The sequence below is a fragment of the Danio aesculapii genome, chromosome 8, assembly GCF_903798145.1.
Source record: "Danio aesculapii chromosome 8, fDanAes4.1, whole genome shotgun sequence".
NCBI classification, from domain to species: Eukaryota; Metazoa; Chordata; class Actinopteri; order Cypriniformes; family Danionidae; genus Danio; species Danio aesculapii.
This window is the reverse complement of record NC_079442.1, coordinates 7,530,433-7,557,585: the sequence shown is the minus strand read 5'-3', so window position 1 is coordinate 7,557,585 and position 27,153 is coordinate 7,530,433. Positions and strand designations below refer to the sequence as shown.

At 35.7% G+C, this 27,153-nt stretch overlaps 1 protein-coding gene across 1 annotated transcript in view; it reads right to left on the bottom strand.

The window, feature by feature from the left end:
• Positions 1–27,153, bottom strand: part of plch2a (phospholipase C, eta 2a) — a 305,581-nt gene that overhangs the window by 78,032 nt on the left and 200,396 nt on the right. The window lies entirely within an intron of this gene.

Genomic DNA, 27,153 nt, shown 5'->3' with positions numbered 1-27,153 from the left:
AGTTATGATATTGCCAAAATCATTTCGCATAAATCTACAGATTTTTAACAAAATTCTGCGCAGAAATAACAAAAAATGTCCGCAGATTCTGTCTGGCCCTAGTTATGGTTGTGTTTTGAGAATAACGTGCATTAAACCAATCAGAGTCTCATCTCACATTCCCAGTCAGCTGTGTTGCGTCATGGCGTATTTGCTATTTACACTGCAGACTTTGTAAGTGGAAAAGCTAAATGCTTCACTTGACCATATGCAGTGAGAGGATAAAGAACAAGCCTCCTCCATTCAGCCTCTTTACTTTTACTCTTTACTTTACTCCTTTACTTTCATGGATGAGGAAACTGTGTTGTACACTCCTCTGAAGACATTCATTAGCCTACATATTTATTTTCATTTGTTAAGCGCAAAGATTTGTTTCAAAACTATTTCTAAATTCAGTTTAATTTCCAGCAAACTAAAAAAAGGAACAATAATAACGAAGTGTGGTCAAAAAAAATGAGTTATATCCAATCAAATGTTCTATTCTTATGTCCCATATGATGATGCAAACGTCTCCAAAATCTGACAGGTGGACAAATCTAAACTTGTTTTAATTAAAACAAATATAAATATGCATATAATAAATAATACTACTGATAATAATAACATTTTACAAATGCAAATTGTCATGAATAAACTGAAAAAAGCCCCCCGACATGAAAAAGGAAAAGAGGCAGTGGTTTTTATATTTATATTGAAAATAACTTTTGTAAAATTTTAATTCTTTTTATTTACCATATGTAAATATATTTGTGTATTGCTGTACATCCTGCGTGTATTAAGCATGTGTAAGCATTTGAACCTGCATAGGCGCATAACTAACACGATCTGCGCTGGACTTTAAACCACATTTTAGTTGGTCAATGGTGCGGTCTATTTCAGTTCTTCAAAATAGTAACAAGCCAACAATGTGCCTTAACACACCTCCTATTTAGACCAGCACACCCATGAGTCCACAAAGTGGCACAAATGGATTTGCTATTTAAACAATGAGGCGCAAAACAGGAAAATTAGTATTGCGCTGATCTGAAAATAGCAACAAATCGCACCAAACATGTCTTGCTTCATTTAGTTTTTATATATGGTCACACTTTATTTTAATGGTTCATTTGTTAAATTTAAGTCACATTGCATCTACATGCCAACAATTGTCATTAGATTTTAAGTAGACTAATAGGTCAGGGTTAGGGTTAATGCAAGTTGACATGTGCTTGCAAAGTTTCTTATAGTCAGCAGACAGTCTACTAATACACAAATGGACCATCCAAATAAAATGTTACCTTATATATTTAAAATAGGAAGTTTATTAAAAAATAGGACATCCTTACTTAATATTCGAATGATTTTTGTCATAAAATTTAAATCGATAATTTTGATTCATAGAATGTTTTCTTGGCTTTTGTCAAAAATACGCTGTAAAAAACACTTGGTTCCACACAATTCCTTCATGTTGTCCCAACACAAATCGATCGAACTTTACAAATTTAAGTTGATGGAACAGAAAACATTTAAGTTGTCCTCCAAAACAATTAGGATTTGTGTTGTTTCAACTCATTTTAAATAAGTAATTTATACAAACAGCAAGTCATCTTTTTGAGTGCGAACCCATGTAATATAAGGCTGGTTTTGTGGTCCAGGCTCACATATAAGCTTTAAATATACAGTAGATGGCTGGATGTTGCACATATTATCCCCCTCAAAATATAAATAAAACATGTTAATGCACTACAATTTCTTTAGTGTGAAAAAGAAAAATCCAGTCCAGATCCAACTTTCACTGTGAACAAAAAGATATTTTTATCCTTTCAGTGGGCTGAGGTTAAGTTGTTTGCTTCGCAGAACAATATTGGTAAACCCCACTCAATCATATATATATTTTTTTCAGAATTTTCTGTGTACATGTGTTTTACCCCAAGGACTAACCATCCATCAAAATATCTGACAAGTGGCAAGCAATCATTATGGCGACCTTTATGAACCTGATCGAAATCCAATATGTTTCATTTTCAAACGTTCCCTTGCTTTCACAGCGCAACTATTGTTTGGCAAGATTGAGTGTTTCTCTGTTCGTACTGTACTTGTCAAAGCAAACGCTTGTTGGAAGCAATGATGGATTGGAAATAACTGGCGCATTCTCTCTCTTAAAGTTCCTCCAAACGGTTCATTCTGGAATTGACACGTGGTTGTGAAACATTGAACTTGACTGGGATAATTTTTTAATGCTGTGGGAAAACTGCCATGAAAATTAAATTAATTGAAATTACCAAGCAATCTTCCAGCAGCAGCAACATTTCCAATTGACTCTTCCGCTAATAAAAAGCTGTATCATTTTGATTAATATACAACACCACTTTGGTACATGCCTTGAAACATAATTTACAGTGGAAAAATTCGAGAACATCTAACAAACAATTTATTTATTCAGATATAATGTAATCACCATAAAACATTTTAATCGTGGCTCTATCATTCTACAATTTTTTTTCTCACACAAAATGCTGGGTTATTTAACCCCAAATTGGGTAAAATAAGGACAATTCCAAACATTGGAATCAATTTGGTCCTAAAGTATCAATTAATTAAAAATTAACTCAGCAGTTGGATTAGCTCCTATTACACCCAGAATTGGTTTAAAATATCTAATTTTTGTTTTAGCTTGTAAACACAGTAACCAGAAAAATAAAACTGCAATGCCAGTAAAACAAAGACAGATAACTAAATTAATAGTTTAAGTAATAGTCTAACTAGATTTAAATCATTAAAAATTTTGTGACTACATTTCTGCAGGTTACAGCGGTCAAAAATGAATATAGAGAGGTCCTTGTTTTCAATGACGAGCATATCTGTAGTCACATGACATCACTAGTCTCTCACAGCACATCACTAGTCTCTTGGTCAGCTCTTCAAAGTTCTCTGAATGTAGTTTTTTAGCCATAACTTTGCCACCAAGGATTTTCAAGAGATGTTCAATCAGGTTTATATCAGGACTCTGGGCTGCCATTTCATTATTACAAGGGACTTGAATAAGTGAATGATTTTCCGCCAACTGTATAATTTTTTTTAAATTTACAAACTAACTTAAAATTGATCACCTTTATCAGCAAAAATCTATGAAAACTGAAATTTTCCAGTACCGGCTAATTTAGGTATGTTAAAAAGACAGTTCAGCAAAAACTGAAAATCCTGTCACCATTTACTCATCATTCACTTATTGTCACAAACTTGTTTGAGTTTCTTTCTTCTGCAGAACACAATTAAAAATCTGAACAGCTTTAACCATTTACTTTTATAGTATTTGTTTTTCCAAACTGTGGTAAAGTCAATGATGACAGGTTTCTAATAGAAACCTAGGAGGTATTATTTTATTAGTTCACTGAAAGTTGTTTAAGTAATTTCTTAGCCATAACTTTGTCACTAAGGATTTTCAAGCGATTTTCAATCAGGTTTATATCAGGACTCTGGGCTCCTATTTCATTATTTCAAGGACTCAAGTGTTCAACAAAAAGTAGAAACTCATAAAAGTCTGAAGCCAATTGAGGGTGAGTAAATATTGAGGACATTTTCATTTTGGAGTGAACTCTGCCTTTAAAGATAATACCACCAAATGGCATATTAAATAACTGGGAGGTATTTTTTTTATTAGTTCACTGAGATATTACTTCACTGACTGTAATTTCTTAGCCATAACTTTGTCACCAAGGATTTTCAAGAGATGTTCAATCAGGTTTAGATCAGGACTCTGGGCTGCCATTTTATTTTTTCAAGGGACTTGAATTATTGAATGATATTCTACAATTGCTATTGGTATTATTTTTTTTTAATTTGCAAACTACATTTAAATGGATCACCTTGCAAAATCAGCGAAAGCCGGAATGTTCCACTGCCAGTTAATTCAGGTTCTTCAGACAGTTAAAGAGACAGTAATCTGAAAAAGCTGTCACCATTTACTTATAGTTCACTCATTGTCACAAATTTTTTACTTTTTGATTATGGCACATAGAAGAAGTCATCTTTCTTGACTTCTCAATGCGTTGATGAAGCAAAATGTCACACCGGTGTATTGCAAACAACCAAGTTCTAGCAAGAGCAAGCAAACAGCTAATACTTCATGACAGCAATGACATTCAGTTGCAATTTTTTTTAAACACCTCACAGTCACCATTGAGTGCAATTACACTGTAAAAAACATTTATGACAAAAAGTCAAGATAACAAATATATTTATGTTGCTATTTTATCTTATTTTAATAAGTTAATCTTGTTTCAAAGTACAAAGTTTAACCTAATATTTTTAGTTTGATTGATGTAAGTTGAGATTGATGTTTGCGTTTCTTTCTTCCATTGAACATAAAACAAGATATTTAAATCAAAATCTGTAACCATTGACTTCCATAGTAGTAGTTTTTCCAGAAGTCAATGGTCAGAGGTTTCTAACATTTTTCAAAACAACTTATTTTGTGTTCAAACTTATAAAGGTCTGAAGCCATTTGAGGGTGAGTAAATATTGAAGACATTTTCATTTTGGGGTGAACTGTGCCTTTAAGGATATTACCACCAAATGGCAGATTGAATTATTTTTCAGATATATATCGGTGCATCAGTATACTCATGAAACATGCTTAAAAACTAGTTTTATCTTCAAATAAGCTTCAAATAAGACTCAAATAATCAGTGACCTCGAAATGTAGAAAATTGTAGGTTATTCAATAATTTTGGTCTTTACTGTAACCATGGTGCTTTTAACGTCATAACAGTTCAAGGAAAAAAGCTAACAGGAACAAAATCCTAGCAGACTTTAATCCACCAAACTGCCGTCAAGATCAGAAACGACTGGAAGCCTTTTGCTTTCCCTTTTTCGCACACTTATGAACAGAAGTAACACTTAAGACAACAGTAGATCTGGCTTCGGTGAAGAAGTTTCTTCAGAGAACAGACCGCCGTTACATAAACAGCAGATGAGCTGAGAGACCATTATATAATAAACGGTGATGTGCTCACAATAGTGGGCCATTGCTTCTCTCTTAGCATTAATGTGGTATTAATATTGGCGGAGCTCATCTGAGGTGGCTCTTTATTTGATAATTATGCAGGGAGCATCGACAGACAGGATGTAATATAAGAAGATTTTAGCAGAGCATTAAATCCAGGTTTGAGTGATTGCTGGATGTGTATTGAGAATGACAGTGCGCTGATTGCATGGCTGAGGTACCCTGGCTGAGGCCAAATGATTATGAAACATTAATCACACTTACATATTGAGGGTCGTCATTACCTGGAACAACATTTTAGCTCCAATTCGAACAAAGAAAAGTGTTTTACAGCCTGATCCCATAAATGTAGTTTTATGGTTGTAACAATGTAAATAAAACAATAAAACAGGTCACGCTTAAAGCATGTTATATTGTGATCTAAAAAAGAAAGATACTGTATATACAGGTTTGGAACAAAGTAAGGGGAAAATAAATAGTCAAAATTATTTTTTTTTACTAATTTTCTCTTCTTGGTTAAGATTAAAAGCATCTCCGACTCATTCATTCATTTTCTTTTCAGCTTAGTCTCTTTATTAATCCGGGGTCGCCACTGCAGAATGAACCGCCAACTTATCCAGCACGTTTATGAAGCAGATGCCCTTCCAGCTGCAACCCATCTCTGGGAAACATCCATACACACTCATTCACACTCATACACTACGGATAATTTAGCCTACCCAATTCACCTGTACCACATGTCTTTGGACTGTGGGGGAAACCGGAGCACCCGGAGGAAACCCACGTGAACGCAGGAAGAATATGCAAACTCCACACAGAAACGCCAACTGACCCAGCCGAGGCTCGGACCAGCGACCTTTTTGCTGTGAGGCGACAGCACTACCTACTGCGCCACTGCGTCGCCCGCAACTCCGACTAGACAGGACAAATTTTGAAAAATAAATTCTGAACATTTTTATATTTATATTATCAAATACTGTATATTACACTTATTATAGTCCATTATTATATATTTATTAAAAATCATATTTTTAGCAGTTTATTGCTAAATGCATTGTATAAGAAATGATATACTACTACACTTTCAATTACTAAAAATGTCATGAAACATTACCTAGTTATTCATTAGATTTATTTGTATATATTTCACGCACAACCATCTCTAGGCTTTACAGAGAATGGTCTGAAAAAGAGAAGATATCCAGTGAGCGGCAGTTCTCTGAGCACAAATGCCTTGATGTTGCCAGAGGTCAGAGGAGAATGGCCAGACTGGTTCCAGCTGATAGAAAGGCAAGAGTAACTCAAATAACCACAACCGAGGTATGCAGAAGAGCATCTCTGAACACACAACACATCCAAACTTGAGGCAGACTGGCTACAGCAGCAGAAGACCACACCCGGTGCCACTCCTGTCATCTAAGAACAGGAAACTGAGGCTACAATTCTCACTGGCTCACCAAAATTGGACAACAGAAGATTGGATGAGTCTCGAATTTCTGGTCTGATGAGTCTCGATTTCTGCTGTGACATTCAGATGGTAGGGTCAGAATTTGGCATCAACAACATGAAAGCATGGATCCATCCTGCCTTGTATCAACGGTTCAGGCTTGTGGTGGGGGTGTAATGGTGTGGGGGATATTTTCTTGGCACACTTCGGGCTCATTAGTACCAACTGAGCATTGTGTCAACACCACAGCCTACCTGAGTACTGTTGCCAATTATTTTGACCTTAAAATGGTTCTTAAAAAAATAAAAACTGCTTTTACTCTAGCCGAAATAAAACAAATAAGACTTTCTCCAGAAGAAAAAATATTATCTACTGTGAAAATTTCCTTGCTCTGTTAAACATAATTTGTATCATATATATATATATATATATATATATATATATATATATATATATATATATATATATATATATATATATATATATATATACACACACAATTTTGGTATTATATAAAGTAATAGACAAAATAACTTCAATAAATTTCAAACCACCTCAAAAAATAATATGATTTGAAGAACTGCGAAGTGATATAAAGGGTTTTTAATTTTCATAATAGAGCTATATTGCATCTTAGGAAGAGCGGAAAGCATTTGTTGGTGCAAAGAGGCTTATTTTCTGATCATAAGGTCTGTTAAACATTTATTTTAGGACTATGAAATGAAACCGACAACCTCTAGGCTGTTTCCATAGCTTAACCTTTAAATAAAATGCCGGGTTTAACAAAAGTTCCACAAGCCAGCTCAATGCGCTGCTAAATTCAGCCAGCATCTTTCCTTGCTGTGGTCTTTTAAATTGATCTGATCCCTATTGCTGAATACGCAGCGGGAAATTCAGAATCAATAGGGGTTAAGCCAAACGGCTTTTTGATTGCTTGAATAGTAGACGCCCCTGAAAAAAGGAGAATGCTTTAGTAAATCTATCCCATGTTGAGCAAGAGCAGTGTAAAGCAATCCTTTCCCATGTGGCTCCTCATCAAACACTCTCCTCTAGTGGCTCTGAAATGGTTGCTATGGAAACCAGGTTCATGGTTGAAGCGTTTTGAGAAACCTGAATGGAAATGTTAAAACAGCGAAATAACTAGTCATGTTGCTCATTGACCAGCCCAAATACTCACATACTCTAGTTGGCTCAGGAACATTGTTGGCAACAACACGCCACAGCTATTATCACCTAAGTCAACAACACAGGAAGCCGTACCGACTGGTGCTTTTTAAGCCAATTTAGCGGAGTTGAGCCTCTAACGCCACACCACATAGCAGGTCAAGGGGGTTTGTCTGCAGGATGTGTGCCAGAGAAAAGTAAGGTAAACCTCTCACACACTATCCATCAGGGTATTAAAGCTTAAAGGGATTGCCCATATGCACAGACAGGTGCCTTTCCATTATGGCACATAGAAGAAGTCAGCCTTCTTTGACGTCTCGATGCCTTGATGAAGCCAAATGTCACACCGGTGTATTGAAAACAACCAAGTTCTAGAGAAAGCAAGTAAACAGCTAATACGTCAAGACAGCAGTGACATTCAGTTGCTATTTTTTTTATAAAGCTCACAGTCAGTGTTGGGGTGTAGATACACTAAAAAATATCAGCACAAAAAGTCAAAACAAAAAACACTTATGTTGCTTTAGCTTATTTTAATAGATTAATCAGGTTTCAACAACATTTTTGTCATCCAAGGTTTAATTCAACTTCATATTTTTCTTTGATTTAAGTTGAGATGACTAGAAAATTTTATTTGATTTAAATATTTACTTTATGTAAAATATTTTTCTACTGAAAAAAAAAGTAACAGATGACTTTTTATTTTTAGGTCATTTAGTTACAATTATGCATAATGTACTTGACTTAAATATTGTATATTAGTATTGTAAACCTCAATTTAAAGATGTGGAGTATTTATTTTGCAGAATAATTCTATTAATTCTTTATTTTGCAGAATAATTCAACTAAAGATGGCTACATTTATCAAGAAAACTGTACATGCTTACTAAAAAATAATATATATTAATAATATAATAATTTATTTATATATTCAGTTGAAGTCAGAATTATTAGCCCCCCTGTTTATTTTTTCCTCCAATTTCTGTTTAACGGAGAGAAGATTTTTTCAACACATTTCTAAACATAATAGTTTTAATAACTCATTTCTAATAACTGATTTATTTTATTTATTTTATTTATTACCATGATGATGGTAAATAATATTTGACTGGATATTTTTCAAGACACTACTGTACAGCTTAAAGTGACATTTAAAGGCTTAACTAGGTTAATTAGGTTAACTAGGCAGGTTAGGGTAATTAGGCAAGTTATTGTATAATGATGGTTTGTTCTGTAGAAAGTCAAAAAAAAAGAAAAAAAACAAGAAACTTTTAGCTTCCTAATATATATTTTTTTAAATATTTCCCAAATTATGTTTAACAGAGCAAGGAAATTTTCACAGTATGTCTGATAATATTTTTTCTTCTGGAGAAAGCCTTATTTGTTTTATTTCAGCTAGAATAAAAGCCTTTATTTTTTTTCTCAATAGTCTACAGAACAAACCATAGTTATACAATAACTTAACCTAATTACCCTAACCTGACTAATTAACCCAATTAACCTAGTTAAGCCTTTAAATGTCACTTTAAGCTGTATAAAAGTGTCTTGAAAAATATCTAGTCAAATATTATTTACTGTCATCATGGAAAAGATTAAATAAATCAGTTATTAGAAATGAGTTATTAAACTATGATGTTTCTAAATGTGTTGAAAAAAAATCTTCTCTCCGTTAAACAAATTGGGGAAAAAAATGGGGAAAAAAATAAACAGGGGGGGCTAATAATTCAGAAGGGCAAATAATCCTGACTTCAACATACGTAAAAATGTATGTTTATATTTATATAATGTGTGTGTGTGTGTGTGTGTGTGTGTGTGTGTGTGTGTGTGTGTGTGTGCATGCGCGTGCGTGCGTGCGTGCGTGCGTGCGTGTGTGTGTGTGTGTGTGTGTGTGGTTATTGACATATTTTGCATGTTTGAAGGTTAGATTTATCCAACAATTCCAAATGTTTCAGTAACAATGAAAGAAGTAAACTTTTTTTTGTATGGTGTGTATGGAAACTTTTTGTGTTTTGATACATAGACGGTTTAACTTAAATGTTACACTTAAGTAGAACTAGAAGGTTCTGGTTGGCATCAAACTAAAAGAATTAATAGAGGTTCATTTCTACTGCTTACGCACGGAGATTAATATAGAATTTAAGTCATTTTGAGTGAATTAAATAAATTACTTATTGAGTAGTTACTTTTTTATTAAGTTACTTTTCAGACAAAGCAATTAGAAAAGTAATTTAAATACAATTTGAATGATGTAATTAGTAATTAATTACTTTTTAAAAGTAACTTACACAACACAAGTCTACAATATAGAGCATGGTCATTTTTCTACATCATTTTTCAAAACGGTTGATTCTTATGGATAGTATCACACATTTATTTGGAGAAATATGGACAAATCCACTTTGCTGGGTTAAAATTTTAAGTTCACACTTTATTTTGATGGTCTGTTTGTTGAATTTAAGTTACATTGCATCTATATGCCAACTAATTCTCATTAGATTATAAGTAAACTGTTAGGTTGGGGTTAGGGTTAGTGTAAGTTGACATGTACTTGCTAAGTTTCAGTTAAATGTCTGTGGAAGGAGCAGTATTTACAGATATTAAGCAGACAATGGACCATCAAAATAAAGTGTTACCAATTTTAAATATAATTTTAACACAACTTTAGCTAAATGGTTTTATTTATCTATATTTTAGCAAGATATGTGTTGAAACAACTCTTTTATTGAAGTGTTTAACACTTTGTGTGATATTCCTTATTAATAAATTGACATGTTATTATTAAACATCAACATGGATTTGTCGGTTAAAAGAAAATAATTGGTGAACTTCATTGGATGGATCAACGTAAGGCATAATTGGATGATTTTAGGAGGAATTGTGGACAAAAACAGAATTATCAAAGTGACATCATGTAGAAGAGGCATTAAACAAATTGAATTGGCATAATGCTTGTGTTCTGATGTCACTTTATGAGGTAAAATCTAACGTTTATTAATTTTCAAAGGGAATATTTCGATGTAAGTTTAACAACATCTTTGATAGATGGTAAAACATAGCATTCAACATAAGCACAGAGTATGTGTCTTTTGTAAAGCAATTACAACTACTAGCAAAGTATTAAAAACCAAAATAAAACTTTTTACAACACTAGGTTGTAAGTGTGTCCCATTAAACAATAAAAAGTACCAAACACCGTAGTGCTAAACACTTTAACACTTGAACCAAATATAGCAAATAGGTCATGCTAGCAAACAAGTGATCAAGTCCAAAGATCCAGAAGATGTGTATTGGGACGGCCCCTAAGGCTTAGCTGCCCTGGATCAACACCAAATCAGCGCTTGGACTGAATTTTAGAATATAAAATAGCCAATAGTCAATATATTGAACACATAAACCTATTACTTGCCTCAACATATTGGTCGGAATGCATGATTAATTGCAAATGTGACGAATTGGCTGCAGGTTAATAAGCAAATCAAAATCCCTCAAGAAAATTATTTCAAAAACAAGCCGATTTTCAAGTTTGATCAATTAAACTGAAACAACTCGATTAAAAAAGGTGGAAATCATCCATTTCTGCAGGTCGTCTTACCAAATAAGCCAAGCCTCCATTTGGATCCATACACAGTATTATCTCCAGTCCAAAAGAACCCCGCAAGGAGTCTTGACAGGGTCAGCTTGTGGAGTGCCTTCGAGCAGACTGATGCCACCACTGGGCTTGGTACTCGGACCGGTGGAGTTGCCGATTTAGTAGCATGTACTTGTTTCATTTCAGGCACTAATGCTGGGGGCATCACAACAGAAGTGACCGAGCTGGCAGGCAAGACAGCGGCACACATCCCTCCGAGTTGTTGATGACTTTCTAGTATGTCCTTGTTTTTTTTTTTTTTTCGCTTCTTCCCTTTATATCCTCGCAATCACTCTTTCAAACCAAGCTTCAGGCAAACCTCCATCCAACGTTTCAAGGGACGGCAAGAACATAAGCTACACGTCCAAACCCGCAGGACTTGACTGATAATCTCGCAGACATCAGAGCGGTTTCGGCATCTCCAGTCTAGGGTGGATCTGCCTTTCTGATGACATGCTGTGAGATGCCGTACTAGTAAAGATGCTAACTTATTGACTGTGCAAACACCTGTCAAGCCGACACTTAAATCCCCTCAGAACTGTAATCCAGGGATGGGGGATTTAGGTAGCTTATTGCTCACAGAATCACAGCACAGAGGAAGAGAGAGAGAGAGAGAGAGAGGGTTCATTCCATTTATCAGCTCTTCCCGTAATCATAAAAAGCATCTACATGATTGTTTTCTAACCACCAATCTTCAGTGTTGTAACGTTGTAATGCAATTGCTTTTGGCCTTGCAGGAAAATCATGTAAATTTTTACTTCAAACATCACTACCAGTGCTCATACTATAGAAATAGATTCAAAAGTCAGCATGAAATCAAAAATGACTCTACTTATATTTATATCGTGGGGGAAATGAGTATTCAACACACCATGTATTTTTCCTGGGAATAATATTTCCAAAGGAGCTGATGACATGAAATTGAACAAGATTTTGATACAAACCCAAACAATACAAACATAAAAATAAAACAAAACAAAAAAATCTGAATAACTATTGGAATGTATTTAATACTTTATATTAAAGGCTTCTTTTATGGTGATGGCAGCTGAAATACGCCTCTCATATTGAGAATAAAGTCACATGCATTGCTCAGGTGTGATTTTTTCACAGACTTCAACAGAGTGTCTAAAATCTTTATGGTTCTTCGGGTCTTATCTATCAAATCTGAGATTTATTTTGTATTTTCTATTGGATTCAAGTCAGGTGACTAGCTAGACCATTCTACAGCTTTATTTTCTTTCTCTGAAAGCATTTGAGAGTTTCATTGGCTGTTTTTTCGATCATTGTCTTGCTGAAATGTTGAACTGAAGCATATAATATTAATTTACAATGACGAAGGGCAGAGGGGTTGCTGAAGAACTACTGAGAGATTTCAGCTGCTGTCTGGGCTTTCGCTGTCTTTCTACCCCTCCCTTTCTTCATGTGTTCAATACTTGTGTCATTCCATTTTATAACACATAACTTAGTTTTGTTTTTGTTGCATATGTGGATTTCTTTGGTTGTTACCAACATCCGGTGAAAATTTCAAGCCAACAGCACCATTAGAAATATGTTTTCTTAGAAAAATGGTGACGTGTTCAATACTTATTTCCCCATTTTAATGTATATAGTACTGCTTGTTATAAACGATGTATCTGTGCACATTATTATTTTGTCAAAATTGATTTTGACCTCATAATCTTTAATCAAACACCTAAACTTTTCCTCCCCCCTCAAAATGACTTTTCTTCACTACTGGAAACATGGAACATAAACACACACATTACATTACGCATTACATGGAATGCCTTTAGGGCGGGGCAATTAGTGCATGTTTTGTTCAACATGGGCTCATTCTGAAAACGTCCCCCATATACATTTCTGGAGATCGAGAATTATGTAGCCAGAGGAACGTATGGCTGCATTTCATTATTAAAATGAACGCTTCGGGGACCATGTATGTTGGCAGACTTGAAATGCAGAGCGGAGTTGACTGCGGCAACGGTGTTCGAGGCCGGTAAAGAATGGTTCCAAAAAGCAGGTAAGACAAAACAAAAGCAAAAAAAAAAAAAAACTATAATTAATCAAGTGAATAACAGAGTGAGAATGTAGAAAAATCTGAAAACCTGGTAAAAATCAGGGCTTTTTTTTCTGAATTGCTTTTTAAAACTGTCAGTTGGGTTTAGGGAAGGGTGATCGGTTCAACTGGTGCTTTTTAAAACATTATTGGTAGGTTTAGGGAAGGGGAAGGGTGGGGAGATTGGTCTGTTGGTCAGTCAGTAGATCAGTCAGCCGAGAGCGCCCTCTGGTGGTTTTTGTAAATTCATTCATTCATTTTTCTTCGGCTTAGTCCCTTATTTATCAGGGGTTGCCACAGCAGAATGAACCGTCAAATATTCCAGGATATGTTTTAAGCAGCGGATGCTCTTCCAGCTGCAACCCAGTAGTGGTAGACAAAGCACAGCTGTGTCTATTGTCTAACAAATGGCAAAATAACACTTTCAAGCTGGTCAACTGGACAGGTTCTGTCTCCAGTACTCCATTTGCATGCTTTGTGTTCATTCTAAAATGTATCACGAATGAGTTCTTATATGCTGAAGAGATCGCGTCTGGAAACGCAAGTTACCCTGCTGACAACAACTTCATTTGCATGCTTTGTTTAGAATTTTCCCCACCTCTATGTATCACTGTCTGTAAAATGTATAAAAACTTAGTGTCTGCTGTACTAGTTAAGAGTTCTTTCGATGACGCCACAGCAATGCTGAGTTCTTCTTATTAAAGGATTCTGCTTTGAAGATACCCGAAAGTTCTCCCTGTTTTTTGGCTCATCTTAGAATTTCACAGCCAACAGTGTTATCAAAAGCAATCCAGAAAAGGAAAAGTCCTCACGGCTGCTTGATTTTTACCATGTTTTCAGATTTTACCACATTCTCACTCTGTTATTTACATGTTTATTTGATTTTTTTTGGCTTCTGTTTATTTCATACCCGCTTTCTGGAATCGTTCTTCGCCGGACTCGAACCCCGTCATCATGATCAACTCTGCGTCTCAAGTCCACCGACGTACATGGCAAGCTACTGGACAAATAGGTCACAATGGGAAACGCAATCCACATATAGGTGAGCAGTCAGCTGGTAAGAGCTAAAAGGAACGGCGTCATGCCACCCCGTATTGTTTTTTTTTTAAAGACGAAATGAAGCCATACATTCCTCTGGCTACATAATTCGTAATCTCCAGAATTGTATATAGGGCTACGTTTTCGGAATAAGCCTATGTTAGTTGGTGTGGTTACATCTCAGCAGGGGCACCGCTAGGGAGGGAAATGCTCCCTTTAGTCCACGACAACCCCCCCCCCAAACCCCGTCCTTTCATTTTAGTCCCCGAACAGCACCAAACCTTATCGACCAATCAACTTTCGTTTGCGACACTCCTCCTCTCCGTCCTATACCCCCCTCCCCAGCTCTTTATTTTCGTCTGCGACTAGGAACCCCCCCCTTTAATTTCATCAGCAAAAGGTTGTCATACGGCCCATGACGGCCCCTGTCTCTCAGATTAAAACATCTTTACTTCATAAACATTTATTTGGAGCTATGTAGCGTACTATAGGTAGGTCAGGTAACACATATGTTAGTGAGGCAGGGTTTCGTTTTTCCTGGCTCTGTGTTCGGAACAAAATATCTGGGAATGAAAATGCTAGTTTTTAAATTACCCATGCAGGCTTAATGATCAGATACAGAAGCTGAAAATAAAGAAGGAGTCTTAGGCCCAATCCCAATTCTATTTTTGTACCCATTCCCCTTCCCCTTGGCCCTTACAAACAAGTGTGAAGAGGAAGGGCTTCAAAATTTACCCCTAAGAACTGGGACAGCACTACAGCACCTGCACATGTCAACATATGTCATCGTGAGCTATTGCTTCATGTGAGATTAGACGATCGCGACTGCTGTAGTTATTCCGGTTGTGTTATTTTTTGGTATTTATCTTCAGGAAATTACTGAAGGCATATATTATGTTATCATAACGATATAATGTAGCAATAAGATCGTAATACTGTCCATTTAACACAGTGGCCATATTCATCTTTGTAAACACAACATTAACATTATAGCAGACACTGTAAAATGCTCATTCCCAGCCACTAGACTTTTCTGACAGGGTATTCCAGTGTCATCGAGTGTCAGAATGTTGTGGGACTGCTGTACAGTTTTTTTTGCGTTTTTTTAAAAAGCATGACGGTAAAACATGAACGCGGTTATGAATATATTAAAACATATGTTTGTTTGTCGTAAAAATTTGTAATAATGACAAAAAATACTCCTTTGTGGATTTCCTTACTTCCGGGTTCAGCAATACTGCCGTTGTGGCTGGAGTATTCTGGGAAATTTTCTTACCCCTTGGTTTCGAGTGTGGTCCTGAAAAATCTTCGTTCGAAGGGGTATTCACCCCTTCCCCTTAGCCCTACGCCTTCAAGCTAAAGAGAATTGGGACACCCCTACCCCTTGGCATGCATGCGCAAACGAGAGGTAGGGGTTAAGGGGTTAAGGGGTAGAATTGGGATGGGGCCTTAATGTCCAAAGATTTTGTCAGGAAGATGAAATTATACTGCACAGATTGTCTTGCACATAAAAATAAAAAAGCTAGGGATGTGCACATATATATTATAGCTATATATATATATATATATATATATATATATATATATATATATATATATATATATATATATATATATATATATATATATATAGCTATATTTTAATAATTTGTGCATACCTGTATATATATATATATATATATATATATATATATATATATATATATATATATATATATATATATATATATATATATATATATATATATATATATATATATATATATATATATATATACACATTTAACAATTTTTTAATAACATTATTTTGAAAAATTACATTAACATTTTAAATAATAAGTGGCATCGATATTGGTATGATAAAAATGTTACCAAAAAGTATTGGCATCGTATTGCATAAAAAAATTGTTGTATCGCCCGTCCCTAAAGCATCCAATATTATTTAGATTCATTATGTGTGCCGCAGTACACCATGACAAACAGATGAAAAAATATAAAAATATATAAGTAACAGCATTTTTTTTTTTTTTGAAATTCCCAATATGGTAGTCTTCTCACATTGCTGAAAATGAGAAATTTATTTATTTTTCTTGCTCTCCAAAAATGTCATCAACAAAAGGAAATTATACTAGACAGATTGTCTTGCACTTAAAAAAAAAGCAGCTTGGAAGCATCCAAACTTATTTAGATTCATTACGTGTGCCATACTGTGACTAACAATCAGATGGGAGGTAAATAAACGCTAAAATATAACTAAAAACACATTTTTAGGAATTGTGGTAGAAAATTGCTGATTGAAAAAAGGTTGCAATCGCCCAGCAACTCAAAGGGCCAGGTTGCCAGGTCATGCTGTGATTGCAGATGCCTGATGAAAAGCACAGTGTCAGTGCTCTGTCTGCCTGAATATCCTGCTTTTTGTAAAAAGTTCTGCCCCAGCTTACACCTGAGAAAGCATTGCATTCCCATGGGCATTCTGCGGTCAATATGAAGGGCAGGATGGGGTCAGCACAAAAAGCTATATCTGTCTTCATTATTATATGTGAGGACTCTTTCTCCAGACCACAGTGCTTTATTGACTTCCTTAGAAATCAATAGAGAAATGTCAATACATCAATAAAATGTATAGCATCTTGCATTAAATTACCTTCTATTAATGCAACACTTGCCAAATCATAGATCTTTCAAGTCACTTGGGATGTGTTTGTCCATATTTTACCAAAGTTTGGGTTAAAAAACAAACAAAAGAGAAGCAATATATATATATATATATATATATATATATATATATATATATATATATATATATATATATATATATATATATATATATATATATATATATATATATATATATATATATATATATATATACACAAGTCAAAATGATTAGCCCTCCTGTGAATTCTTTTTAAATATTTCCCAAATGATGTTTAACAGATCAAGGATTTTTCACTGTATTTCCTATAATATTTTTTCTTCTGGAAAATGTATTATTTGTTTGATTTCGGCTACAATAAAAGCAGTTCTTGATTTTTTTAAGCCATTTTAAGGTCAATATTTTTGGCCCCCTTAAGCCATTTTAATTCACTAGAGAACAATCGATATAAAAAGTTTCAAGAGTGATAATAGGTTAAATACAGGGCCAAAGTCCCTATGACCCAGTCTCAAAACTTTGATGATTGACACTTTGATAACCATTCTGAGCAACATTCTATCTCCTCATGCATATGCATCAGCTAATATTGACCAATTCAATATTGCAGCAACCAAAGAAAATATTCTGAAACACTGGTCATTTTTAACTAAGCTACCATTGACAGATTACTAATTTGCCATGTTCTTAGGGTTTATCATGTTCACATGTTTCAAGTTCATTATTACAAATGTAAACTAGAGAGAGGACGTAGTGTTCCTTGCACTTTCTACACACTTTGGCCTCTAGGACAACAATGGAGGACATCCAGTACATCAGATTCTGGCATGAGAGAATCTACATACAGCACATACTGCACAGAAGTTTTTTAGCATGTGTCTGTTTGTCACAAGAAGAGACAGACTTTGTTTGCTCGTGGCTTTGATGTGCATTATTGTGTTGCGTTTCGACTGTGTATTGTAAAACGACACTTCCTGTGTTGTCGTTCTCCTGGATTTTTACACATGAAAAGCGACAAATCTCTGTAAACCAGTAGCATTCAGCAGCAAGTCAACCATCATTTGGGTACCATACTGAAAAGTGGAAAGGTGATACATAATGGTTTGCTATATTGGTACTTCTGACAGTATAAATAGACAAGTACAATACTTTACCAAAACTGTACCACTCAGTGGAAACGGGTCCTTAGAATTGTTTTTGAAGGCAAAATTTTTCATTCATTCATTCATTTTCCTTAGGCTTAGTCCCTTATTTATCAGGAGGCACCACAGCGGAATGAATCGCCAACTATTCCGGCATATGTTGTATGCAGCGGATGCCCTTCCAGTCACAACCCATTACACTCATACACTCTCAAATTCACACACACACTCATACACTATGAACAATTGTTTACCCAATTCACCTATAGCGCATGTCTTTTGACTGTGAAGGAAACCAGAGCACCCGAAAGAAACCCACGCCAACACGGGGTGAACCAATGACCTTCTTGCTGTAAGACGACAGTGCTAACCGCTGAGCCACCATGCCGCCGGCAAAATGATTAATTAGAAAGTCAGTCCTGAGTGAAAACAGTTTCCATCCTAATGTGAAGCAAAAACAAACATGAATAAGGCGCGCTTCCATCAAGTTATTAGAGCAGCTGACTGCAGTATTGGTAACCTAGTAACCAACAGTAAACAAGGCAAGCATAATGGAGTCAGTTGATTAGTCACATGGGTGTAATGTTCTCTACGTCAGAGATTATTCGTCAAATGCATTTCCATCTCCCATTATTCGCATTAACACTTTTTCGACAGGTTCAAAACCACCTCAAGCGAGTATATTGTTTTTTTTTGTTTTGCAAATTATATGATTCAGATTTTTTAAATTCAAAATTGGCCATTTCCATCACTCGTTTTTCATGCGACACTTCAAAATGCGCATTAACGCTGGAGCATCACGATACCAAGTAGTATTGTGAAACTGCATTAATTTATTAATTTTCCATCAACTTAGTCCCCTATTTATCAGGGGTTGCCACCTCAGAATGAACCACCAACTATTCCAGCATATGTTTTATGCAGCGGATACCCTTCCAGCTGCAACCCAGTACTGGGAAACACCCATACACTCTCGCATTCACACACAATCATACACTACGGATAATTTTGTTACCCAATCCACCTAAAGCACATGTCTTTGGTCTGTGGGGGAAACCGGAGACAAAAAATCCACGCCAACACTGGGAGAACATGCAAACTCTGCAAAGAAATGCCAACTGGCCTAGCCGGGACTCAAACCAGAGACCTTCTTGCTGTCAGGCGACAGCATTGAGCCACCATGCGCTCTTATTCACAGTTCAAATCTACGAAATAACTATATATACAATATGTTATAATACTTGCATTTAATTTATAATTCCATTATTATTGAAAAAGTATTATTTGTACAGACACTCTGTTTTATTTGTATGTAGGCTACTGTGACTCTCTACCTGTTATTGCAATAATCAATCAATCAATCAATCAATCAATCAATCAGTCATTGATCATACCATATCTATTGTTTGTTTAGTTTTTTTTTGGGGGGGGGGGGGGGTAAAATTTTACTTGGTGAAATTCACTTGGTTATTCTTTTTAAGAGATTGTCGTGGTCACTGTAGCTAAATCATATTGACAGGAACAGAAATGAACTGATTCAGATGCATGTTCGAACACAGTTTTGCAGCCTTAAAGGGCTCCACAGACTGTTCAAATTAAAATAGTCTATTAATTTACCAGCACAAATGTGTGGCCATTTAGTGACTTTTCCACGTACAACATTAACATACCTGTCAACAGTCAACATTGGGATGTGAAAATAAGGGAAATGTCCACCATAATAAGGGATATCCTTACCTCAAACAGTTAAAAATGAAAACTAAAATAAAAATAAAGAAAAAATAAATAGTATACATTAGCAGCAAATAAATTAGCAAACAGTTCAGCTTATTAAAATTATAGCTATTATAAAGAAATAGAATCAAGCTATCAAATCTCATTAGCCGTTTCTTCACTGTATAACTTACACATGTTGTTTAAACAGCAACGAATGAATCTCTCATTTATTGGGATTTTTTGTTTGATTACATTAAATAACAGAGAAGTCGCTTTAAAAATGCACACATCTAACGTTATAATGAAAGCATTCGATTGCTTTCCTAACTTTTTATGCTCATTTAGGACGAAATTAGTTGTTTAGAAAAAAAACCCCAGCAAGATCGACATCTGTAGATGTTATTATTATTAATTATGTGTATATGTCTGTTCAAGATAGGTTCAAAGGTTAAACACGCAGCCAAAACCCAGACTTTCTCTCCGCTTCAAATCACGTGTACAGAATCCGTTCGGGAAACAGTGTCTGTTTATTACTATGGAGCGCGTCAGCTGACAGTCACGCACCAATACATGACTGTTTTGAGGATTGCATAGTAGGGGCAACAGGACCTGTAAAGAAAAGGAAGGGAATCCTGCTGTTTTTATATTTATTTTAACGTGTTTTTATGCCTAAATAAAAAAAAAAAGCACAGAACAGACTCACATTTAAGAGCAAGGGGTGCCCCCTGGTGGTTTGGAGGTATGGGTTGCGTATAGGGAGGATTGACCCTTTAATGTTTATTGCCAACCCTTCAGAGAAAATCTGAAAATACGGGAGAAATAGCTATGGGAAAATATTTACAGGATGATAGCAGGATAAAACTGTAAAATATGGGAGACTCCCGAAAAAAACGGGAGGGTTGACAGGTATGCATTAGCTATTGTAGAAGTATTAATGACAATACTACCGTTTACAAACTACAGTGGCACTGCCTGTATTTTGAAGCCATAGTGAACTGCATAGTTTATAGATTCCAGCAGCGCTTCACACTATTCAATCCAAGATCCATGATTTATCCGTTTCTTTGCTAAATTTCTCTGTACCTTCTGAAATGTGTGAACAGATATTTGTTGCTGAACCCACAAGAAGAAAGCCACGAACATCTCCATTGCACCCTTAAGAAATACACTCAACTCTAGGAAGCTCCAGGGGATTTTTCTCTCTTATATATAACAGGTGTCCAATCCTGCTTCTGGAGTGCCACTTTGCTGCAGATTTTAGCTTTAATACACCTGCCTGGAAGTTTCTAGCGTTCCTAAAGATTAGCTGGCTCAAATGTGTTTCGCTGAGATATATCCACAGCGCCTGCAGTTTCAGGCCAGATTTGGGAGCGGTGTTACTGACAAAGGAGCAAGCATTATAGCATGTCATTATGTAAATTACCCCAATTTCTGTTCAACGAAAAGAAGATTTTTTTGGGGATTGCATGGGATGGCGAGTCACGCAAGAAAGTCAACCCGGGTGGGAGGGCACATCTAGAGGCACCGCTCATTATAAAAGACCGAAGTATTGATAAGCTCTGACATTAACAGTTCTGCTATTGGTACTGGAGTATTACTGCTGAATAAACAGTAGTAAAATAATTACAGTAGCAAAATTTAACTGTCAAACCTTTTCTAAGTTACGATATTTGATACTTATCTGCACATTGGCAATCTCACATAAGAAATGCTCATGTTTCAGGTGAGCGCGTCAATATAAAAGCCTTCACAGTTCTCGGTTGTGCGTGCGCATTGTGCGTGCGTGGAGGCTCGTGCTAAGTGTACAGACATAGCTCGCGACACAGACTCACACACACACAGCTCGTAAGTTTGCGGAGTGAACCAAACAGGTTGTATTTCCTGAGTTTCCTAAGTTGTTTTCTTCTATAAGCAGAAACGCAAGCTATTTGGCTAAGTGAATAGATCTTTCAAAAGTGCTTTAACTGCAGAAAGACAAATGAAAAGTTTTTGACTGCCTAGCTACTAACAGTAACGTTACATCATCCACATCGTTATGCCAGCAATCAATCACCTAAATTAGTATTATATTAATAGTTAAATACAGGGGCGTAGATTTAGGGTGGACAGAGGGGATGTGTCCCCACCAATATCCACCGACCATTGAAATGTCCCCACGAATAATTTAATCCGCTCCAAAAAAAAAATCGCACTGTCAATGACATGCAGAAAGGGTTAAATCACGATTTCTCCTCGGATACTCCAGCCCCCAAAACACATATGGACATTTTGATAGGCTGTGCTATTCCCTGCTGTCATGTGAGGGGGTGTGGCTGCGTTTAGACACAAGCAGCGCCAAATGCAGTGGATTGTTATTTTTCTCGTGCAAGAATAAGGTGTGTTGGGTAACACACACACGCGATGATCGTGGCAGCAAAAAAGAAAGGTAGTCATTAGGCTTTTTCAACGAAAAGTGTAAGTCACATAAACACATGTTCGCTACTGAATGAGTCCATCATGATAATGCCAGTAATGCTCGTCTTTTTTCCCCGATTTAATGCACAGTCTATCGTTAAAGCAGACTGATATAGTGAATAATGTGAATAATATGGCCTGAAAACTAACTGCTAAATGTAAAAGTATAAGATCCCTGCCAGTTCTTTAATCTCTCAGAGTAGCATTTTTAAGAACTAATCTTTGCTGGATTAGCTTGTCGGTTGGTTATCATAACCACACTTTATGATGTACCAAAAATATTTCCTACCATTTTGTCAATTTGCTTAGCATACTATTTTAAGTAAAAGTTAAATTTGTTTATTTACAAATATGCATTTAAACTGTAAGTTTTATATTACAGTTTTACAACTAATGAAAATTTCCAATAAAGAAATATTGAAGAAACACTTTTAAATAATATTAATAATAATAATATGTATTTTAAAATACAAATTTATTATCATCTATCATTTCATTTTTATTGTTTTTAGAAATCTATTAAAATTTGTTTTAAATAAAAAACTGGCCAGCACATTCAACTTTCCTCAGTCAGAATTTGGCCATTTGAACACTAAAAAAAATTACAAATATGAATAATTCAACTTTTGGTCTTTCAAACTACCCTTGGATATGGGCCTGACTATTTATTTACTTAATAAATTGAGTGAAGAGAGGATTAATTAATAATATATTTTAATATAAGTTATATAATTAATAGCATATATATATATATATATATATATATATATATATATATATATATATATATATATATATATATATATATATATATATATATATATATATATATATATATATATATATATATATATATATATATTCACCCATCCCCACCAATGTCTAGTGCAAACCTACGCCCTTGGCCAAATAAACACACACCTTTGCTTACAATGAAAACAGTATTTTTCTGCAGTAGCCTCAATAAATCTTAATTAACATTAAAAATGCTTTTACATCAGCTGTATTTACAAGTATAGCCTATCAATAGCCTGTTAATAAACTATGCTTGTTAAAAAAAATTATTTTTACATTGCAAGATGCTCCAAAACTGTATTGAAAACACAGTTAACTCTTAAAACACTGTTTACTCATTTATGTGAATGCATTAATGATAAATCATAAACATGATCTCATTTAACTGCATTTTGCAGCTCAAAGAGGGTATTTTTAACTGCAGGGAGCACAATAAAGAAAGAAAGATCCCGACAGAAGGCAAACATGTTGATTTTCCTCCAGAAAAAGATTTTTCTCTACATTCTTTTACAGGAAAAAAAAAAATATTTATTTGTTTTACAATTATTGGTATTTTACAATAAAAACGTAATGGTAAAATAAAGTCATGGTTTCCGTTACATTCATTCCTCCATGGCGGGGCGCCACACCAAAATTCACCCCGCCACTGCTACATTACTACTCATTCAAAACATTCAGTCATTGTTGTTTTTTTAATAGTGGGTTATAAACTCACCAAAACGTGTTAAAAGGAAAGCGAGTTATAACAGCGCAAACTTTTCTGTAATCATAGTAGTGCTGTGCGTTATTTGTTTAACCCTTTAAGGTGCATGCTGACTGACTGACAGGTGCGTGATACGTGAGGCTAGCAAACACGGCAAAGCTTTCAGTTAAGATGAACACAGTTTCCATAATTATACTTTATAGATAATGCTTTTTAATATTTTAAAATGTATAGATGACTTTATCTTGCTGGAGTTTATGGCTGTTTCACTTTACTCAATGCTGCTCTGTAGGTCTATTGGAGACATTTATAAATATTCCTAGCAAATGTAATAAATGTTGGAGACATACTTGTTACATAAACGCACTAAATCGCACTTCAGCAGCGTTTATTGGAGAGAAATTTTGTGCAGGAACAGAGGAAATCGGCACGCAAGCATAGAGATTAGCATGCCCGTGTTCCATAAATGCGATCTCGACTTGTAATACTGCGCTCGCGATGTTTGTCATTGAAATAACGCCACATGCAGTTGGAAGATCTGTGTAAAAGGCCCAACAGAGTCTATAAGTGGAACCGATAAGTGGTATCGATAAAAGTAGTAATACCGTTAAAACATACCGTGGTATCTAGACACCATTGATTTAATTAGGGCTAGAACTAAACTCTGCTGGCCAAAAAATCAAGGATGGCCAACAAACATCTCTTTTCCATAAAAAACTGAATCATTCTCTGGTAGAATTTCAACAACATGTAAATACCCTGTTATAAATCTTCAGTCCTCTGGAAGCATACCTTAAGCAGATATATGGCATATGGTCGTCTGGGTAAACAATCAATACAGGTTGCCAACAGATGCTACAGCTAGTATAATGCTGCCATTATTCTGAATGCAAGATCTGACTGCACATGTTCTCCGAAACGAACGAGTGTGGGAAGGAAAAGAAAGCACTCATCAGCATCCATCTGGCTTAGGTAAGGCTAGTGTTCTTCACCACAAATATTGACTCGCTGGTAAGATAATGAGGCATTTTGTCTGCTTCTGTCTTTCCCCCTTCACGTCACAGGATAAAAAATGGGTTGTAAGCCTAGAAACTGGATAATAATATTTAACTCTTTCCTCAACAGCAAATGAGCATGAAATGGTTATTATGGTGGCTTGATAAAGCCAACATACTGTTATACTACATAAGCTTCTTCTTCTTCTGAGACTAATTTCTATATGCATCTCCTCCTAGAACGTTCATACTAGCAAACCAAACTAACACCAAACCTCTAAACTGCTCTGACTCGGGTTGCTATATCTTTTCAAACTGATCTGGCTTACAGTTTTCCCAAAACTGACCCGGAAAATTCAGAAAAGTCCCATTGACTTAACATTGGACCAAAATTTGTGACCTCATAACTTTGCACCAGACTGTCATACAGGCTTAAGGTTATGCTCATTTAACTCAGACTACCAATCTACCAATGACCTTTCAACTTACTAGCCACACCCTAGCAACCACTTACGGCACCTTAGCAACTGTCCCATAGACTTCAATTGTAAAAAACTGCCATTGACTTTACATTGAACATACTAACAACATGCCAATCCATACTAACAATATACTAACAAACATACTAATCATACTAGCAACATGCTAATTCATACTAAAGTCATGCTAACAGCATGTTAGTTTCTAATAGAAACATGCTAGCAACTTGCTAATTCATACTAGAACCAATGCTAACAACAAGCTAATTTATGCTAGAAACATGCTAACAACATGCTAATTCACACTAGAACCATGGTAATTTATGTTAGCAACTGCTCATAACACCTTAGCAACTGCCTAGCAAAACCTTAGCGACCACTCAGAACACCTTAGCAACACCTTAGTAACCACCTAGAACACTCTAGTAACCGCCTAGCAACCACGCAGAACCTTAGCAATGCCTTAGCAACCACATAGAACACCCTAGCAACAACCTAGGAACTCCTTAGCAACCATCTAGCAACACCTTAGCAACCACGTAGCAACACCTTAGCAACCGCCTAGCAACTACTCAGAACACCCAAGCAACAACCTAGCAACAACTTAGCAGCCATTCAGAATACCCTAGCAACCACTTAGCGACCATTTAGAACACCCCCCCCCCCATCAGCTGCCTAGCAAGAAACATGTCAATCCATACTAGAAACAGGCTAACATGTATGTACTTATCTATCTATGCCAACTGTTTCAAACTCTTAAATACTACTTCAATTATTTAAACTTTGAAACTACTTCAAACTTTCACACTAGGCTTTCTCAAGCCACTATAAAGTTTTGTTTACGAACTTTACTTTTCTAGTTATAAATTGTAATTCTTTTTCAAATTTTTCCCGTGATGTTTAAAGGCTCGTACACACCAGGACACTTTTCTTTTGCGTTTATCGTCAGTGTTTTTCAAGACGTTTTTTCTGGATTCAAACCCAAGCGATTTTCACTGGCGTCGAGCAGAAGAGCATGCAAAATCACTCCTTGACGTAAGATGGCGCTGCACAACTATAAGCTTCTGACACCCGCTTGTAACACTGAAAGCAAAGACAGGAAGTTTACACGCTTGTTGTGTTTTTGTACTTGTTGTGATTCGAACAAGCATGGATGGTTCAAGTAGCAGCTTCAGCTCTAGCGATGAAGAAATGATTATTGTTCACCAGTGCAATAAGCAACTCCACATTCATATCGCCTCTGGGCATCTTCTTCAATGTGCGCTCGCATTGACAGAGGACAGCTTGAGCACCTCCATGTGCTGTTTACGGTAACTTCAGCAGCTCCGTGCATGTGAACACCAGTGCCAATCTGATTGGTGGAGAAGGTTTTGACGTGGCGCATCATAACAAAAAAAACGAGCATGAGGCGTTTCTTTAAAAATGACGCTTTTACGCCTGGCGTTTTGCGCGTGTGTGCACGACCACATAGGCACCCTTTAATCACAAGGTGTTTAACGTCGACGGAAAATGCGAGCAAAAAGCGTTCTGGTGTCGAGAGAGCAAGGACATTTTCACAGTATTTCCTATCATATTTTTTTGATAGTTTTTGAAATTTTTTGAAATTATGCAGTTCCTCTCTAAAGAAGTTGTAACCACCCCATTTAGAGCATCATTATGGGCATTTTACAATATAACTAACTTGGTTCAAACAATGCGACAGAGAAATTACGGGTTTTGGGAAATACTCGTCATTACATTTCTCTTTCCCCAAATTATGCATCATACTATGATAGTTCAGCCTTGAGTTACGTCGCTGTTTCAAATGAAACGGCTGAACTATCATAGTACGAATGTACCTCTGGCTACATAACTCACGCT